Genomic DNA, 21,253 nt, shown 5'->3' on the forward strand with positions numbered 1-21,253 from the left:
CATACCTTTACCTGACAAAAGACCTGTATCTCAAAAATATATACAACTCCTGCAACAATAAAACATCAAACAATAAAGGCAAAAGATTTGAACAAAATCTTCACAGAGGAAGATATACAAATGATCAACAAGCACTGAAAATGTGCTCAGACTAATAAGTTATCAGGGAATGCAAATTAAAACCACAATGAAAAAAACACTTCACACCTTAAGAATGGCTAAATTAAAAAGACTGACTATATCAAATGTTGATGAGTATATAGAGCTACTAGAATTCACACATATTGTTAGTGGGAGTGTTAAATGATGCAACTGCTTTGGAAAACAGCTGGATAGTTTCTTATAAAATTGAACATACACCCACTCTATCACCCAATCCAATTCTACACCTAAGAATTCACTCAAGAGAAATGATAAGAGATATCCACAAAGAAACTCATCCAATAAAGTTCACAGTTGCCTTATCAATAGCAGCCACAAACTGGAAAAAAACAAAATGCCTATTACCAGGTAAACGGATAAACAAATTTTGGTATAGTCATACAATGGAATACTCAACAGCAAAAAGAAGTGAACTGACATACTCACCAACATGAGTGAATACAAAACACTGTATGTTGAGCAAAATAAGTAAAAAAACAAGAGTTCGTACGTTTATACAGAGTCCTAGAATAGTCGAAACCTACTTTTACGATGACAGAAATCTTTCAAAAGAGTGGTTGCCTCTAGTAGGAAATGGGGATTGACTTGAAAGGAGCATGAGGGAACATTCTAGAGTGATGACTCTGTTCTAGATCTTAACTAAAGTGTTGATTACATGGGTGCAGACATTTGCCAAAACTCATTAAATTGTATCCTTAATATTTCTGCATTTTATTATGCATAAATGATATTAAAAGCCCCAGCAGTGTTTTGTTTTTGGCAGAAATTAACAAGCTGATTCTAAATGTATATGGAAATGCGGAAGGGCCAAGTATATCCAAGGCAGTCAGCCTAGAAGAACAAGAAGGCTGGAGAAGTTGCATTGCCAGAAACTAAGCTCTAGTATAAAGCTGTGATAATTAAGAGAATAGAACTGGTGCAAGGATTAACAAAAACAGATGAATGAAACACAACAGGAAGTTCTGAAGCAGACCCACGCATATGTGGTCACCTGACTTGTGACAAAGATGACAGTGCGGTCCAGTGGGGAAATAATACACTTTGCAAGAAATGGAGCTTGGTTAGCCAAATACACATTTTTAAAAATTAATATTTACCTCTATATCATACCATACATAAAAAAACAGTTCTTGCCAGGCATGGTGGCTCATGTCTGTAATCCCAGCACTTTGGGAGGCCGAGGCAGGCAGATCACAAGGTCAAGAGATCAAGACCATCCTGGCCAACATGGTGAAACCCTGTCTCTACTAAAAATACAAAAATTAGCCAGTTGTGGTGGCATGCACCTGTAGTCGCAGCTATTTGGGAGGCTGAGGCAGGAGAATCAATTGAACCTGGGAGACGGAGTTTGCAGTGAGCTGAGATAGCACCGCTGCACTCCAGTCTGGGCAACAGAGCGAGACTCCATCTCAAAAATAAATAAATAAATAAATAAATAAATAAATAATCAATTATTGGTATATTATATATCTAAATATAAAAGATAAGGTGAAAAGGCAGAAAAATCTAGGAAAACTGTTTAGAAAAAAACACAAGAGACTACCACCATCATAATCTTAAGGTAGCAAACATTTCTTAAATGGGACATAAAAAGTGGTAACTATAAAGAAAACATTTGAGAAAATGGACTATCGCCTATTGTGTAAGTTAACGACAGTGTATTTACACAACAGAATACATTATGGCAATGTGCAATAACATGGATGAATACCTCAAATAAAGTGTTGGTTGGCCTAGGTACTGGGGACAGCTGAGTTTTTCGGAGATTTTTCTGTGGTGTCTCCATCTTCCCATCTCTCAGAAAGTCAGAAGCAAACCTGAGAAGTAGCCATTACTTTCCTGCATCTTCCTTCCTGCCCATGGTTTGGTCACATTGAGTCCAGTCTTGCTTGACATACTTAGAGAGGTTTGTTTTCCTGACTAGACCCTGGCTGATTCCAAGGTTATGGTAAATAAGATAATGTGGTAATTATTAGCCCAGGAAATCAGGCTAATAGCTCCAGAATTAGACACACATGTGTATGTAAAGTTGATATTTGCACATCAGTGGGAAAAATATGGTTATTCAATAAATACTGTGGAGAACCATTTCATAAGAAATATTCACTTCAAAAGAAGAAAAACTGGATCTCTACTTCTTACCATGTATAAAAAAGTTGAATTAAGGCCTTAAATATGAAAAATAAAACTTTTATGATTTTCAAAGTAAGATTTCTTTTTTTTTTTTTTTTTTTTTTGAGACGGAGTCTGGCTCTGTCTCCCAGGCTGGAGTGCAGTGGCCGGATCTCAGCTCACTGCAAGCTCCGCCTCCCGGGTTTACGCCATTCTCCTGCCTCAGCCTCCGGAGTAGCTGGGACTACAGGTGCCCGCCACCTCGCCCGGCTAGTTTTTTGTATTTTTAGTAGAGACGGGGTTTCACCGTGTTAGCCAGGATGGTCTCGATCTCCTGACCTCGTGATCCGCCCGTCTCAGCCTCCCAAAGTGCTGGGGTTACAGGCTTGAGCCACCGCGCCCGGCTAAGATTTCTTAAATACACACACAAACCATAAATAAGATGAACTTCTGTTTATCAAAAGGCACTTCCTCTACTCCTTCCCAAAACATTCAGAACAAAGCCCTCAGATGGCTATGAGCAAGGCAGGCGGCTGAGTTGTGGGGGAGCTGTGGTGGCCTGGAAGGGATGATGGAGGCTGGCCAGGGTGAGGGCATCCTTTGAGGGTAGGGAAGGCGGTGTAGGATGTCAGAGCACAGTCAGAGTGAGAAGAACACCCATGTGGAGGAGTGACAGTGGCCCACACCCGTGTGTGGTGTGGGAGCCTGAGCGGGGTGAGGGAGGGTCCCCACTGGGCAGTGGTGGTGGCAATGGGGATGGATTACACACAGGAGACTGCTCAAATACACAAATCTATGATGCATCATGGGAGTGAAGCTTCTCACTGTTGGAGGCGTTACAAATGTTGAGAACTAGAATGATCCCTATGTGGTGTGTATTAGAATTGGAAATATTGATGCAAGCTTGTGGTTTGCATCAATCAATCAATCTAGACATATAGATATGTTCCCTAGCTCTGACAGAGAGGGCCTGGCAGCAGCAACACCCCAATAGTAAGAAAGCACCCAATACCCAGAACTTGGCTTCTAAAAACCGTTCTCCACTAAACGGATCCAGGGCTCCTTGGAAAAATGACTGGTTTCAGGCAGAGCTGGAACACCTTGCATATCAGAAGGTGAAGTACTCAAAGAATGACTGGGCCATGTCAAAAGGGCACAGGTGACAGTTTGAAGGCACTCCCACTGGCCAAATCAGGTACAATTTGAGTATCAAAATAAATAATGTTAGTAATAAATTATAACCCATCAAATAAAGTAGGAAACTGGGTCCATACTGACAAATGAATTGAAGGTTGGGTGAGGAACAGGATAGTGTCCATCTGCGGAAATTATATTTGGGTCTTTGAACCCTATTTCCATGGTTCCTGTCCTGCTCCTCCACCACCTAGAACACATGATACATATTTATAATTGTCTTTCTAATGCCAAGGTCTCCATCATCTGTGCCGTTTCCATCAGTTTTGAATGCATTTTTCTCCTCCTTCAGGCTCATCATATGTTCCTACTTTTTTGCAACTCTAACAATTATTGACTAGATGCTGGGCATGGTGACTTTTAAATTGCAGGGTGCAAGGTTTTTGATTTTTTGTATTCTTTCAAGTATTTCTGTGCTTTATTCTAGGACATGGCTAAGTTCCAGTTTAATCTTGCAGGGCTTTCTTGTAAGCTTTGCTAGGTGGGACCAGCTGGTGCAGCCTTTAGCCTTGGCTAAGCCAGCCCCTGCACTGAGATGAGCCGTTCGGGGAATCCTGTCTAACACCACGTATCATGAGATTTCTCCACTCTGGCTGTTGGGAACATGAACTGTCCCCATCCCTGTGTGTTGCACAGATTGTCCTGCCTGCACCTCTACGGCGGCTCTTTGTTTGGCCTCAGGTGGTCTCGTACACGCCTGCTGAAGCCCCAGGAGGGTCCTCTGCATCGTCTTCTCTTCTCTGGTCTTTCTCCTGTTAATTCTTGCCACCGTGACCTCCCCAAATCCTCAACCTCAACACAATTGCAAGCTGAGTCTCATCTCCCTCCCAGCGCTGAGGCCTGAACACTCCAGGGGGTAAGCGGGGGCATTCCTGGGGCTCACTCACCTCATTCACTTCCCCTACTCAGGGCACCATACCTGGCGGTGCCCAGCCTCCAATGTCCACAAACTGCTGTGTCCTATACCTCAGTGGATTTTTTGTTACTGTTTAAGACAGTAGGATAAGTCTGGTCCCTGTAATTCCCTCATGGCTGGAAGTGGATGTGAAAAATGGGATTTTATATTGTTTCAACGTGCCTCTCCAGAAAATACTTATTACCGGGAGAAAAAGAGTAACTTTACATAGGAGTCTGGCAGATGGCATTTTAATGAAGTTACTAAAATAAACATCATCAGAAATGGGACAAATTGGAATCATGTGCCAATTTTATAGTAAAGGTCCTTCCTGGATGCACTGAGTAGATGGCAGCTTTATTGCTGCGATATTTCTGCTAAAGATGTACAACCTGAATCTAATCATAAGTAAATATCAGACAAACCCAGATTGAAAGACATCCTGAAACATGACTTAACCTGTGAACTGGGGAGACACTTTGGAAAGTAACCGATAACTATGGAAGATGTTTATACCCTATGACTCATCAGTTCAACTCCTGAGTACACAGTCTAGAGAAAAGCACCCATGTGCACAAGAGACCTACTGGAATGTCCATGGTGGTATCATTTACTCTAGCAAAATGTTAAAATCAAATTAAATACCAAGAATAGAATGGCAAAATGTACAGCGGTGAAAACGGATGAACTAGAACCACACATCCACTCAACAATGACCAGTAAAAAGAATCTATCACAGATTATGCATGAGAAGGATAACAGCACATTTACATAATGGGTGGGTCTGGGGACAGAAGGCAACCTGGGAGGACTATACTAAGAGTTTCTATTGTATTTATAATGTTTCATTTCCTAGAGTAGATGGTAGACACATGGGTTTTCATTGTTATTCTCTGTACCTTTATGTCTGAAATACTTTGGTTAAAAAATGCTAATTATCTGTGCCGAAAATTTTCCATCCAAAATGGTTAAAATAAAAACTTTGCTAAAATAGTTTTGTTTTAGCACACCCTTGGTTTTCTGAGAAATGTACCCATAAGGAGGTCCTATGAAGGGAATGTCAGGTAAACTTTCATTGTATTAACAAATAATTTTTCCAAAACGTTTGGCTAATTCTGACAGTGTAGCAAGGCTATCGGTTTTGTCTGGGGCTGGGCGCAGTGACTCATGCCTGTAATCCCAGCACTTTGGGAGGCCGGGGCAAGCAAGTGGCTTGAGCTCAGGAGTTTGAGACCAGCCTGGGCAACATGGTGAAACCCCATCTCTACAAAAATTACAAGAATTCGCCAGGCATGGTGGCGTGCACCTGTAGTACCAGCTACTCAGGAGGCTGAGGTGGGAGGACCAATTGAGCTTGGGAGGTTGTTGAGGCTGCATTGAGCCATAATTATGCCATTGCATTCCAGCCTGGGCAACAGGGTGAGATACCCTGTCTCAAGAAAATAAAAATGTGTCTGGAAGCTGACCAAGTTGTTGATTAGTCCAGTTTGAGTAACCAATGAAGCTTTTCTTTTTTTTCCAGATAGAGTCTTGTTCTGTGGCCCAGGTTGGAGTACAGTAGTGTGATCTCGGCTCACTGTAACTTCTGCCTCCCAGATTCCAGTGATTCTCATGCCTTAGCCTCCAGGGTAGCTGGGATTATAGGTGTGTGCCACCATGTCCGGCTAATTTTTGTATTTTTAGTAGAGATGGGGTTTTGCTATGTTGGCCAGGTTGGTCTCGAACTCCTGACCTCAAGTGATCTGTGTGCTTTGGCCTCCCAAAGTGTTGGAATTACAGGCATAAGCTACCATGACTGGCCTGATGATGCTTTCATCATCCTGAAAGACTGGGTAGTATAAACCTATCAACCAGCCTTGGCTGGTAATAAATACACAGGCTATTTACCATGGAGTTGTAGACAGCTATACACAGCCAACTGCATCAAAGAAAATTAGCTCACCAACCTTATTGTATTTCTAACCTTGAGAAGTGAAAAATTCCTTTAGGCTGACTATGGAGGCTAAAGAATGGTTACTTTGACTTTAATTTTTAAAACTCAGTAAAAGTGGTGATGTGCACAGGGTTCTAAAATGCCTCAACTGATCAAGCAGACACAGGCTTTTCTGAGGTCATGCCCATGCCCAGCCCTCTGAATCCTGACACTTACACAGTTGCAAATGTGACTTTTCAAACTTTTAGAATTCAAAGAAGAATGCTGCAGTTCCTAGAGAAGGATGTGTTTTTGATACATCTTCCTGTTCACAAAAGAACCTCTGGCATTTTGCATATTATTTTTGAAGAGTAAATGCAAACAATGGCTTTATTTTCTTTGGAAAACTTGTAATCAAATAATAATAATTATTTCTTTTTGAGATGGAGTCTTTTTTTTTTTTTTTTTTTTTTTTTTTTTTTGAGACGGAGTCTCGCTCTGTCGCCCAGGCTGGAGTGCAGTGGCCGGATCTCAGCTCACTGCAACCTCTGCCTCCCGGGCTCAAGCAATTCTCCTGCCTCAGCCTCACTGGTAGTTGGGATTACAGGCACACGCCACCATGCCCAGCTAATTTTTGTATTTTTAGTAGAGACAGAGTTTCACCATGTTGGCCAGGCTGGTCTCGAATTCCTGACCTCAGGTGATCTGCCCACCTAGACCTCCCAAAGTGCTGGGATTACAGGTGTGAGCCACTGCGCCTAGCCTCAAAGAATTATTTTAAAAGAAAAATCACATGCAACAGGACTTGCATAATGCTTTTCATGAGTCATGAAAAAAAACCTATGTTTATTTGTAAATTCAGATATTCTTGTTACACTAATACATGCAGAAATAGATATACACATATGTTCTTCAACTTCCATAAAGGTTTTAAGGAGCTCAAAATAAAAGCACAGTGTAAAACCCACAAAAACAAAAATAAAATGAGTCAAGTATTGAAAGGGCAAAGGAAGACAATAACTGAGTTACTTACACTAGGTTACACTAGGGGTTTTTTATCAGACTGTGTTCCATGATCAACCACACAGCTGCTCCCCCATGCATCCACGGCGCCCCTGAGTAGGGATGGTGTCAGTGGCAGAGCGTGGCACTCTTCTTGCTGGCAAGCTCTGAGTCCACACCAGCCACAAGTGGCATCCATTCTCTGTGCTCAGAGACTTGGCCTGGGGTCCACACCCAGCTCTGTCTAGACAATAGAGGCTTCCAGCAGCTGTCCCAGACATCAAGGAACTGTCAACTGACTCCTCCCACACAAAGGACCAGAACCCTTAAGGTTGCTCTATTTTTTTAATCATTCTTTTCTTTTAACTACTAAGGCGGCTTTGGGATGACTTCAAGAAAACACATCTGGGTTGTCTCTGCGAATCTTAAGACCACAAATTAGGGACTAAGTTCTTGTAAAGAAGACTTCCCACAGCCAAATCCTGCTGGTGCCAGCAGTGCCCTGAGTCCTGGACATTAGTCACGAGCCCAAGGTTCGGGAGGTTACTGAACATTTCCCACTTACTGCTTTCTGGATTTTGTTTTAGCTTTTTCTCTTCTCCCTTGCTGTGCTCTGAACTCCAGGCAGAGGATTTTATGTTTATTGTAGAATGAACTGATGAAGGGAAATGGTGGAACTGAGAAGGCTTTCTGTTAACATGACTCATAAACTTTAATGGTTTATTACCCTGAAAGACATCCAATTACCACGGCTCTAATATCTTGCTAATCTTGTATTAAAAAGTTTTTTAAAGGGCAAAATGCCAATAAATAGTATCTGTACTTTCCATTTTCTGAAAATGAAGCCGAACTATAAAGCTATATCTAGTGAGATAGAAAGGTAAATTTTTTAATTCATCAGGATTTTAATATGGTTAACAGATAAATATTTCCCTACTTCTATTTTCCAAATAAGCTTAGAATCCCTTTCAGAGAATGTCACAGAATAGTTTGCAGACAAGAACATTCAGCATGACTTACAAAAAGATCCGGGCTATTCCTGGTTCCCTAACTTGAGATTTGCTGGCCTAGTTTCTACAGTTCACATAAAGCAGACATTTTATACCTGACTTGATAAATTTTCCTCAATTGATCATGAAAAGGAGATAGCATTGTCCTTCAATAATTTACTCCTTTTGTGAGTGAAATTATATTCATAAATGCTTATATAGACAAACAAAACAACAAAACTAACCAAATCAAAATGATGTTACCTTAAGTCTTACTTTTATCAACTCTCTAATTCTAATAAAGTCATTATACCTGAAAATTGACAGTAGAAAATGAAAACCGACAATTTTTAAATAAAACTTCTGTAGAACAATCAAGCACAAAGTAGTGGTAGGATTTACCATATCTAAATATGTAGAGGTTGGATTTATTATAACCGAATGAGAGAAATTTGGCATATCCCTCAGTTTTTCCTAAAGGTAAAGAATGAGAGCTCAATTTTATAATAATCTCTAGGTCTGTTTTTTTAACATGGTGCACTGGCCCACTGAATTGGCAACCCCTACTAACACCTAAAAGAAAATTGCTTCTCATTTGGAAAAAGAGATTGTTTTTAAATGTACAGAGTTTTGAATTACAAATATCCAGACTCCTTAAAATAGAGAAACAAAAACAAACATTTTAGGGCAGGAAAACTCTCACTGAGCTGCTCTCTTATCAAATTAGAGGTCATGTAACTGGGTTTAATTTTCCGCTAAAGGGTGAACTTTGAATAGAGAGAAATAGGTTCTTGTATATGCTCTTCTTCAGGATTAACTCTATTTAAAAAATTTTCTATTTATACACAATACATAAACATACAGAGAAGAAAGAAAATCACTCCAAATCCCACCCCACCCAGAGAAAACTACTTTTAACATTTGCTGAGTATTTTTCCAGGCATTGTTTTTTACTGTGGTGAATTTTTAAATAATTGTTAAGTGTAAAATTCAGTGGCATTAAGTGCACGCACTGTAATGCAACCATTACCACCACATATTTCCAGAATGTTTTCATCATCCCAAAGAGAATCTCTGTGCCTATTTGTTATGGGTTAAAGTGCATCCCATACACAAAAAGATATGTTGAAGTCCTAACTCCTAGTACCTCAGGATCTTAAAACAGTCTTTGCAGATGTAGTCACATGGAGATCAGCAGGTAGGCCCTAATCTGATGTGATTTGTGTCGTTACAAGGAAATTTGGACACAGACACAGACATACTCAGAGGGAAGATACACAGGAAGAACCCTGCGGGAAGATGGAGGATTAGAGTGATGCATCTGCAAGTCAGATTTTTGGCATTTGCACCCAAGATTACCTGCCAACTACCAGAAGTGAGGAAGAGGCAAGGGGAATTCCCCTGCAGATTGCGGACCATGGCCCTTTTGTCACCTTGGTTTTGGATCTCTACTCTCCAGAACTGTGAGACAATAAATCCCTAGATTTTAAATCACCCATTTGTGGTGCTTTGTTATGGCAGGCCCAGGAAATAAACACACTATGAAACAATTACTCCCTCAATGGCCCCTGGTAACTTGTAGTCTGCTTTGTGTCTCTATGAATTTACCTATTCCACGTCCTCATAGAAGTATAATTAGACAGTATTTGTCTACTGTGACTTATTCCACTAGCATAACGTTCTCAAGGTTCATCCAAGTTGCAGCATTTACCAGAATGCTATTTCTTTTATGAATAATATTTCACTGTATGTATAGATCACATTTTATTTACCCATTCATCTGTTGATGGACATCTGGGCTACTTCCATCTTTGGCTGTTATGAATAATGATGCTATGAATATTCGTGTAAAAGTATCTGAGTCTCTTCTTTCAGTCATTTTGGGTATATACTGAAGAGTGGAATTGGTGGGTATGAAGTTTAATTTGCTACTTTTTTCTTTTATGAATTGTGCTTTGGGGTCCTCTCTCAGGAATCACTGCCTTAAGGAAAGTTGAAAAACTTTATCCTATGTTTTCTTCTACAAGTTGTATAGTTTTAGCTCTTACATTTAGGCCTATGAATAATCCTTTTGAAATTTATTTTAATGCATGGTGCCAGGTAAGGGTCTAAGTTCTCTTTTCTTTCCTTTTCTCCTTCCTTCTTTCCTTCCTTTGCATATGGATATCAAATTGTTCTACCACCAACTGTTGGAAAGACCAGCTTTTCCCCTTTCAATTACTTTGTCAGATTTGTAAAGAGAAAAATCACGTGCTTCCAGCCAACGTGGAGTAACAGTAACCACATTTACAGTCTTGCCTGAAATCAGAGAACACACAAAATACATGGAACGACAGTTTTCAAGACGTGAGGTATATTAGGCAACAAAGGTCAGTAACCCTGAGAGATGGGAAACATATGAAATGAGCACTCCAGCTGCCCTAGCTTACTGCCTGGATAGTTTCCAAGACCTGGCACAGGAGGGAAACCTTCTGGAGTACAAAGGATTCCCAGAGTTGAGGAGACAGAGCTGAGGGTGAGAGGAACTAAGTGATTTATACGAAAGGCAGAATGCCAGAGAGGAGGGAGCTGCCCAGAGAGAGACATTGAGAGGTCGGCAGAGTCACTCGTGATCTGTATATGTACATCAGGAAGCTACCCGAGGCCTGGGGAAGAACCACCCGAAAGGATTAGACATCACAGCACTCACACAGGGGCAAGAAAAGTGCCTGTTCCCACCAGCAGCCAGACTCATGTTCCATGAGGCACCGGGTGAAGTAAACAACAGTCTTGCCTCAATAGTGGGCAGTAATTAGCCCAAGGCTGACAACAGCTCAGTCCTGCCGAACAGATCTCAAAAACAAGACCCAAAAGGATGAAACTGTTTCCAAGTATTTTACGTGTGTCCCAGAACAAGCTCAAGAATATGTTAGGAATATAAAAATATCCAGCACCCAAAAAGGTAAAATTCACTATGTATAACATCCAACAAAAAGCGATCAGGCATGCAAAGAAACATGAAATTATGACCTGTGATGAGGAGAGAATCATCCTGTCTTGTTCCCGATCTTAGGGGCAAAGCATTCAGTCTTTCACCATTAAGTATCATGCTGGCTTCAGGGTTTTTGAAGATGCCTCTATTATGTTAAGGCAATTCCCTTCTATTTCTAGTTTGCTAATAATTTTTATCAAACATGAAAGCTAGATTTTGTCAAATGAGGCCGGGTGCGACGGCTCACGCTTGTAATCCCAGCACTGTGGGAGGCCCAAGTGGGCGGATCACAAGTTCAGGAGATGGAGACCAGCCTGGCCAACATGGTGGCCAGGCATGCACCACCACACCCAGCTACTTTTTTGTATTTTTAGTAGAGATGGGGTTTCGCCATGTTGGCCAAGCTGGTCTTGAACTCCTGGCCTCAAAGGATCCGCCCACCACAGCCTCCCAAAGTGCTGGGATTACAGGTGTGAGCCACTGCACCTGGCCAGGATTATTACAATTCCAGGTGAGATTTAAGTGGGGACACAGCCAAACCGTATCGGATCCTTTGATATCTTATTTGGGTTATTATTGAGTTATGGGAGTTTAAGTATTAAAAATACAAATCCCTTATCAAACGTAAATCTTTCCTCCCACTCTGTAGATTGTCTTTTCATTTTCTTGATGGATTATTTTGAAGCAAAGGGGTTTTTAATTAGATAAAGTCCAATTCTTTTTTCTTCTGTTGCTTGTGCTTTTGGTATCATATCTCAGAAACCACCATTGTGACCACCAGGTCCCAGTAATTTATGCCTACGTTTTAAGAGTTTTATAATTTTGCCTAACATCATCTGTAATCCATTTTTAGTTAATTTTTGAATATGTGTGAAGTAGGGTGCCCAAATTCATTCTTCTGCATCCTTGTTTTGGCACCCATTTTGAAAATCAACTGACTGTAGATGTATGGGTTTATTTCCAGATTCTTAGTTGAATTCCATTGGTCCGTATGTCTATCTTTATGCCAGTACCACCCTGTCTTCCTTACTATAGCTTTGTAGTAAGCTTTGAAATCAGGATGTGTGAGACCCCCAAGGTTCTTTTGCAACCTTCTTTCAGCTATTCTGGGCCCTCTGAATTTCCATGTGAATTTTAAGAATAGCTTGTCAATTTGTTAAAAGCAGCCAGCTGAAATTTTGATAGTGAATCTTAGATCAGTTTACAGAGTACTGTCATCTCAATAATGAATCTTCTGATCGATGAATGTACAATGTCTTTCCATTCATTTAAGTTTCATTTCTAAGTTTTGTACTTTCACAAATTTTTATAATACAATGGTGGAGCAAAACACATTTACTTATGGTACTTTAGTGGTTTCTTTTGCTTTTTAAAAATTAAACCTGTTCCAGTCACACAGGTTTTAAGTACTGCAGTTTTATAGTACATTCTAATATCTTACAGGACAAGTCCTCATGTTGCCACTTCAAGATTTTGAAGGTTCTTTTTTCTTTTTTTTTGAGATGGAGTCTCACTCTGTCACCCAGGCTGGAGTGCAGTGGCACAATCTTGGCTCACTACAACCTCCTCTGCCTCCTGTGTTCAAGCAACTCACTGCCTCAGCCTCCCGAGTAGCTGGGATTACAGGCACCTGCCACCAGGCCTCGTTAATTTTTGTGTTTTTAGTAGAGATGGGGTTTCACCTTGAACTCCTGACCTTGTGATCCACCCGCTTTGGCCTCCCAAAGTGCTGGGATTACAGACGTCAGTCACCGTGCCCAGCCAGTTCTTCCTTCTTGATGAACTTCAAAATAAATGTGTTAAGCTAAAAATCCTATTTAATTTTTTTAAAAAATTCAATTTTTTTTTTTTTAAGACAGTCTTGCCCTGTCACCTAAGCTGAAGTGGAGTGGTGCAATTATGGCTCACTGCAGCCTCAACTCCCCTAGTTACAAGCGATCCTCCCACCTCAGCCTCCTCTGTAGCTGGGACTACAGGTGTGCACTACCACATCCAAGTAATTTTTAATTTTTTTTGTAGAGATAGGTCTCACTATGTTTCCCAGGCTGGTCTCAAACTCCTGGGCTTCAGCAATCTTCCCACTTTGGCCTCGAAATAAACTCTTAAACTTCCAAATAGTCCTGTTTTTATTCTTATTGGAATTGCATTAAATATAAATGTTATTTAAGGAAAGTTTAATGATACTGTCTTCTTATTCATCTCTCCATTTATTCAAATGTTTCTCATTTCCTTTATTAAATTTTTATAATGTTCTTCAAATACATCCTTGTATATTTCTTATTAAATGTATTCCTACGTATTTTATAGTTTTGTTGTGATTTAAAAGGGACATTTTCCTCACTGTATTTTCTAAACTGTTATTTTTAGCATACAGAAAAACAAATTAAAATATTTGCTTATATTAGGCTATATTCCTGCTTTTTCTATTCTTTTGGATTTTCAAAATACCCATAAAATATTGGTGTTTAATATGTTGCAATATGACCTAAGCAAATGGTGAGATAAAGCATAGAAGGAGACAATATGCTGAGTAGGAGGTTAAAAGCTGTATCATAATGTCAGGCCAGCACTTAAGAGTGTTTATGAAAATAATCTTTGCTTCATGAGAATGTATGGGAAACTCAGAAAAGTAAATAACTGTGGTCAAAGAGGGGCACATTGCTGAAAGCAATTTAGTGAATATAATTGTGAATGGTTTTATAGATACTGTGACATTATAAACTAATGCTGCTGTACTTAATGTTATTTTGAGTATTTTAATATTCAAATGCAAAGCCAAAATTCTAGCATTGAAAGTTTACAGTATGCTATGCCCTTGTTTGGGAAGAAAATATAAATTCTCTTGATGCTATACACATCTAAGGTAGTTTTAATTTAAAAAATAAGCTTCTAGGTCAGGCACGGTGGCTCAGACCTATAATCTTAGCACTTTGGGAGGCCAAGGTGGGCAAATCACCTGAGGTCAGGAGTTTGAGACCACCCTGGCCAACATGGTGAAACCCCATCTCTACTAAAAAAACAAAAAAATTAGCCAGTCATGGTGGTATGCACCTGTAGTCCCAGCTACTAGGGAGGCTGAGGCAGAAGAATCACTTGAACTCAGGAGGTGGAGGCTGCAGTGAGCTGAGATCACGCTACTGTACTCTAGCCTGGGCAACAGCATGAGACTCTGTCTCAAATAATAATAATAATAATAATAATAATAATGATAATAATAATAATAATAGTAAGCTTCTGGATAGTATTGAGTTTTGGAGGGTTTTATTGTTGCTGAACTAGACAGGGTGACTCTAAAGTTCATTTGGAAACACAAAATGTAGAACTATCTATAAAAACTCTCAAGGGGAAAAATAACTATAACAGGGGGATGAGGCGAAACAAAAAGTAAAAGCCTCAATTAAGAAAGCTGGTACTAGCATGTAAGAGGCAGACCAATGAAATGAAAGAACAGAAACAGATTCTAATAAACAGAAAGTTAATATAGGGTAAAGATGGTATATCAAATCACTATTCTAGGATTTGGACAACTCACTACTTTAAAACAATGATAAAGCTGGATCTATATCTTACACTGTACATCAGAATCTATTCCATATGAACCAAGAGTTCAATGTGAAAATAAAATCATAAAGACACTAGAAGGAAATGGAGCAAAGTTCTTTAATAACTTTAGGCTGGGAATGGCCTTTTTAACTGACCTCAAAATCCACAAACCACACAAAAAAAGATATTTAACATAAGAAAAATAAAAATAGGCAGGGTGCAGTGGTGTGTGCCTGTAATCTCAGCACTTTGGGAGGCCGAGGCAGGAGGATCCCCTGAGCCCAGGAGTTCATGACCAGCCTGGGCAACATAGTGAGACCTCATCTCTACCAAAAAATTAAAAAATTAGCTGGGTCTGGTGGCATACACCTGTAGTTGCAGCTACTTGTGAGGCTGAAGTGGGAGGATGGCTTGAGCCTGGGAGGTGGAGGTTCCAACGAGCTATGATCGTGTCACTGCACTCCAGCCTACACAAAAGAGCGAGACCCTAACTCGAAAGAAAAAATACAGAAAAATAAAACACTCAACCATAACAAATGACAAAGTGGGAAAAATATTTGCAACCCGTATCGCAAAGGACAAATCTTCCTACTATACAGAACTCACCAAAGGTTAAAACAAGTAAGATTTTGGTCAAAATTCAAAATCTTGATAACATGTTGGCAATGCTGAGGGGAAATTGGCACTCTCAGACATCACTGGTTAAGAGTGCAAATGGCTACAAACCCTGTTGATGGCCATCTGTCAGTACCCTTCAAAATCACACATATACCTTCCATTTTACTAGGCAATACTAATTCTTAGAATGTATCCTATAGATGTAGTATACATACATGAGATAATAAACATAATGATTCTGCCTTGCAGCATCCTTCGTAATAGAAAAAGAGTAAACAATCTTATGTACACTACAAGGTTAGTTACATAAATTATGTACTCAGTGAAATATACTCTAGACCGTTAATTTTTAAAAACCTTAACTCCCTACTCCCCTGAAAGAAAACTCAGAGAGAGGCTGATTTTCATGTACTGATATGTAAAAATCTCTGAGATATCAGAAGTGAAGGAAACAAATCATGGAATGGTGTGTAGGGCAGGCATCTGCGTAAAAGGGGGAAGGAGAAGAACGTTCACTTCTACTTGCATGTATATGCATTAAACAAAATCTTCATAGCATACTCAACAACAATAGTAGTCTCTTATTTTGTGGGATGAGGTAGGACATAGACAGCAATAAAAGTAGAGTAGACTAGAAAAAGAATAGATAGGCCAATGGATAAATGCATATGTAATCTTGTTAGATATTATTAAATTCCTCTAGATAAGGATTGTGACATTTTGCACATAAGCAAACTCAAAACACAATTGACAAAGTGGGAAAAATATTTGACACTCATATCAAAAAGGACAGATCTAACAGATATATATCCACCAGCAATGTATGATAGAGTCTGTTTCTCCACTGCATTTCCAACAGTGCTGTGAACTTTTCAATTTTTGCTAAGCTACATGTAAGAAATGGTATCATAGTGTGGCTTTTGACTGTAAAAATTTAGGTTTATTTGCAATCAAACAGTGACAGAAAGAAAAAACTCGGGTTTACTGAGGTATAATTTACATACAATACATTCACCTTTTTGGGGTGTATAGTCCAATGAGTTTAAACACATATTCATGTAACCACCACAACCAAGACACAGAACATGTTCATCAACCCAGTTTCCTCATGTCCTGTCTATTTCTGGTCCCTGGCAACCACTGATTTCTGGCCTATTGCCTTTTTCAGAATGTCATATCAGGTATCTTTCACATAAGATTATATTGGCATCAGCAATTGCTGAGTAGTATTTCACTGCATGATATCATAGTGTAGCTTTAATTTGAACTTCCTTATGAGTGGGATTGAGCATTTTTTCATATGTTCGAATGCCATTTGTCTCTTTCTGTGAACTGAATGTTCAAGTTTCTGAGTTTTTATCTTTCTTCTCACGTTGTGAGAGCTCCTTGTATGTTATTGTACGTTACTGAGATTAAGAATATTGTATGTTATTGTATGTTACTGAGATTATCTTCTTGTGACACAAATAAGTCAGGCACAGAAAGACAAATGGCAAATGCTTTACGTTTACTCCTTAAAGTATTTGGATACAAATGTTCTTTAATGTTTGTGTAGTCACATTTATTAACCTTTTCTTTAATGTATTAGACTGAGTCAGAGTTAGAAAGGCTTTTGATCTGGGCAATGGGTTTTTGGATAGGACCCCAAAAGCACAGGCAATGAAAGCAAAAATAAACAAGTGGGGTTACATTAAACTAAATTAACTTCTGCACAGCAAATGAAACAATCAGCAGAGTGAAGAGGCAAGCTATAGGAGAAACATGTGCAAACCATACATCTGACAAGGAGTTAATATAAAAAAGTGTATAAAGAACTCAAACAACTCAATAGCAAGAAAACAACCCAATTTAAAAATGGGCAAAAGGCCAGGCACAGTGACTCACATTCATGCCTGTAATCCCAGCACTTTGGGAGGTTGAGATGAGAGGACTGATTGAGCCCAGGAGTTCAACAACAGCATGGGCAACACAGCAAGACTACAAAACATTTTTTAAAAAGCTGGGCCTGGTGCGGACCTGTGGTCCCAGCTACTTGGGAGCCTGAGGCAGGAGGATTACTTGAGCCTGGGAGGTTGAGGTTGCCGTGAGCTATGATCATACCACTGAGCTCCAGCCTAAGTGACAGAGAGAGATCCTGTCTTCCAAAAAAATGGGCAAAGGACCTGAATAAAAACATTTCTCAAAAGAAAACATACAAATGGCTAACAGGTATACATATATATATATATATTTTTTATTATTATTATACTTTAAGTTCTAGGGTACATGTGCATAACGTGCAGGTTTGTTACATATGTATACTCGTGCCACGTTGGTGTGCTGCACCCATCAACTCGTCAGCACCTATCAACTCTTAATTTACATCAGGTATAACTCCCAATGCAATCCTCCCCACCCCCCTATAAGAGGCCCCGGTGTGTGATGTTCCCCCTCCCCAGTCCAAGTGATCTCATTGTTCAGTTCCCACCTATGAGTGAGAATATGCGGTGTTTGGTTTTCTGTTCTTGCGATAGTTTGCTGAGAATGATGGTTTCCAGCTGCATTCATGTCCCTACAAAGGACATGAACTCATCCTTTTTTATGGCTTCATAGTATTCCATGGTGTATATGTGCCACATTTTCTTAATCTAGCCTGTCACTGATGGACATTTGGGTTGATTCCAAGTCTTTGCTATTGTGAACAGTGCTGCAATGAACATACATGTGCATGTGTCTTTACAGCAGCATGATTTATAATCCTTTGGGTATATACCCAGTAATGGGATGGTTGGGTCATATGTTACTTCTAGTTCTAGATCCTTGAGGAATCGCCATACTGTTTTCCATAATGGTTGAATTAGTTTACAATTCCACCAACAGTGTAAAAGTGTTCCTATTTCTCCACATCCTCTCCAGCACCTGGCTATCAGGTATATTTAAAAATGCTCAGCATTATTTATCATCAGGGAAATACAAATTAAAACCACAATGAGCCATTACCTCACACCTGTTAGAATGGCTGTTACTTAAAAGATGAACAGTAAGTGCTGGAGACGATGTGGAGAAAGGGGAACCCCTGCACACTGCTGGCGGGAATGTAAATTAGTACAGAACATTACAGAAAACAGTAGGGAGGTTCCACAAAAAAAATTAAAAATGGAGCTATCATATGATCTAGCATTCCTATTACCGAGTATACATCCCAAGGAAATGAAATCAGTATGCCAAAGAGTTATCTGCACTCCCATGCTCATTGTATCACTATTCGCAACAGCCAAGATACGGAATCAACCTAAGTGTCTATCAAATGGATAGAGAAAATGTGGGATATATACACAATGGAATTCAGCCATTTACATGACAACGTCAGTGGAATAAACTAGGCAGAAAAAGACAAATACTGCATGATATCATTAATATGTGGAATCTAAAAAAGTTAAACTCATAAAAGCAGAGAGTAAGATTATCAGGGGCTGGAGGTATGGACTGGGAGATGCTGCTCAAGTGATACAAAATTTCAGTTAGAAAGAATAAATTCAAGAGATCTAGTGTGCAACATGGTGACTGTAGTTAATAACAATGTATACTTGAATATTGCTAAAAGAGATTTTAAGTTTTCTCACCACAAATAAATGATAAATACGTGTTTTTTTAAGGTTTTTAACACTCCCTGGTTATAAAGGATTCTCTCATTTTCCTCCTTCTAGTTCTTATATGATTTCATTTTTTATATTATCTCTCTGACCTACTTGAATTTATTTTGGCATACAATATGAGGTTTACATTGAATTTTTTTTTTCAAATTGCTATACAGTGATCTCAATACTGCTTATTAAATAAGTTCATTTTCCTCCAGTGATTTGAGATGGCCATATCTATATGCCAAATTTCCATTAGTATGTGGTTCAGTTTTGGAATTTCTATTCTGTTTCATTGAGTTGTCTATAATGTGACCACATTACTCTCTTCTAGTTATGGAGGCTTTCATAGTTATGTCTTAACATCTGCTAGGGCTAGCCACACTTGACCCATTATCATTGTTTTTCAGGTATTTCTTGGTTATTCTTGCTTATTTATATGTGCCTTTATAATTAAGCTATCTCCTGGAAAAAAAAAAGTGGTATTTTTACTGGGACTATGTTTATTTTTTAACATGGGGAGAAAATGACATTTTTTTGTGGTACTGAAACATTCTTTTCAAGAACATAGACTATCTTTCCATTTGTTCAAGTCTACATTTGTGTGTTTTTCAGGAATGGTACAAGGTTATTTTTATATAACTTTAAAGTACGTGCATTAACTCCATTCCTAGGTATTTCCTTCTATTAGTATTAAAAATGATAATTTATTTAGTACTTACTATCTTATATACTTATCATTTATTTTTGGTGAGTAAAATCTAGTCTTTTAGCAATATTCAAGTACACATTGCTTTTAACTACAGCTACCATGTTGTACAACAGATCTCTTGAGTTTATTCTAACTGAAATTGTATCTTCTAGGTTCTCACTGATTGTATATACATGTAGGTTATCGATTTTTGTGTGTTCATTTGAAGAAAACATACTTTCAATTGCACAATCTATAGTAGTTTGATCTCAAACTAGATTAAAAATTGTTGGATTCAAAAGCATTTTACATTTCAGTTCAAAGCAAATTTAGAGATTTGGTCTTATTCTCTGTAGAAAGTACTCATATCACAAAATTCACTTACACTACCTCACATTCTATTAACTTTAGGAAGAGGCAAAGGTCAAAATAAACCTAAATGATAAAACTAGACATTTTTTCTTCAAGGTAATCTTTTGAGGTTAAAATTAATGTATGATAGAGGAGAACCTTCACATCAGTATCTGGAAAAAGAACTTGAGAAGCAAGCATGTTAATACTGTCACTTTGAAAAAACACAAAAGGGACTTAAAATTAGTGGAAAGGAGCACTCAATGTTTCTTATATATGACTAAGCGACTAATAAGGATATGTGAATTAAGATCTGTCTTAAGGTAAACTGATGTGGGAAGTTTAAAGGTTATACAAACAATCAACCTCAAAATGTTTTCATCTATTAATACTAGTCTTGCTATAGACCAGTCACAAAAATAAAGACATAGAAATCCAATGGAAAATATTAAAACACACTAAAGAATAAAGAATACATGTCATAAGTTCATTGTTCATGTATACAATAGCAACACTTTACTATGTATCCAGTTTTGTAAAATAGAACATATTTTCATTGGCTATGATTTTGTATTACCAACGACAAAAGATGACATAGTTTTTTCCTCTTCCCTCACCCTGTTTTTTGTTTAACGTGGTAGCTGTGCTATCAAGGTACACTGGTATTGCCAGTACAGGCCTAATGATTATTTACTGACTGCCTCCTAACCACTTTGCGTAATTTAATGACAAATCTTTAAAATTATTGACACTGTTTCAAAATAGCATATATTCTGGAACCTCTCAGTGCTACTCCTTAACCTTATGAGAAGTGAATGTTAAGAAAAACTAGCAGAGAAACCAGAAAACTTTATTTATTATGAATGGCAAGGAAAGAACTTAAAAGTCACTGTACTATGCCAGTTTGCCAAAATATACCCTCTAGCACCAAGTCTTATCTCTAATAGATAATGTGAGAAGATTCTACACAAGTGAAAACAGAAAATGCAATTACATTTTATTGCAAGAAATTTGGAAAACGTATTTTTAACAAAGTTAGCTATTCAAAAGTGTTACCTTAGGCTGTCTCTTAATAGCTCCTTTTCACAAGTGTGAAATTTAATGAAGGCAACAGCATTTACAAGCAAGACCAAAATGGTATCTTAATTACTAGCTGCATTTTCTTAGGCAACAAGAGATTAAATGGAAAGAGAAAT

Source organism: Rhinopithecus roxellana, chromosome 13 (genome assembly GCF_007565055.1).
Source record: "Rhinopithecus roxellana isolate Shanxi Qingling chromosome 13, ASM756505v1, whole genome shotgun sequence".
NCBI classification, from domain to species: Eukaryota; Metazoa; Chordata; class Mammalia; order Primates; family Cercopithecidae; genus Rhinopithecus; species Rhinopithecus roxellana.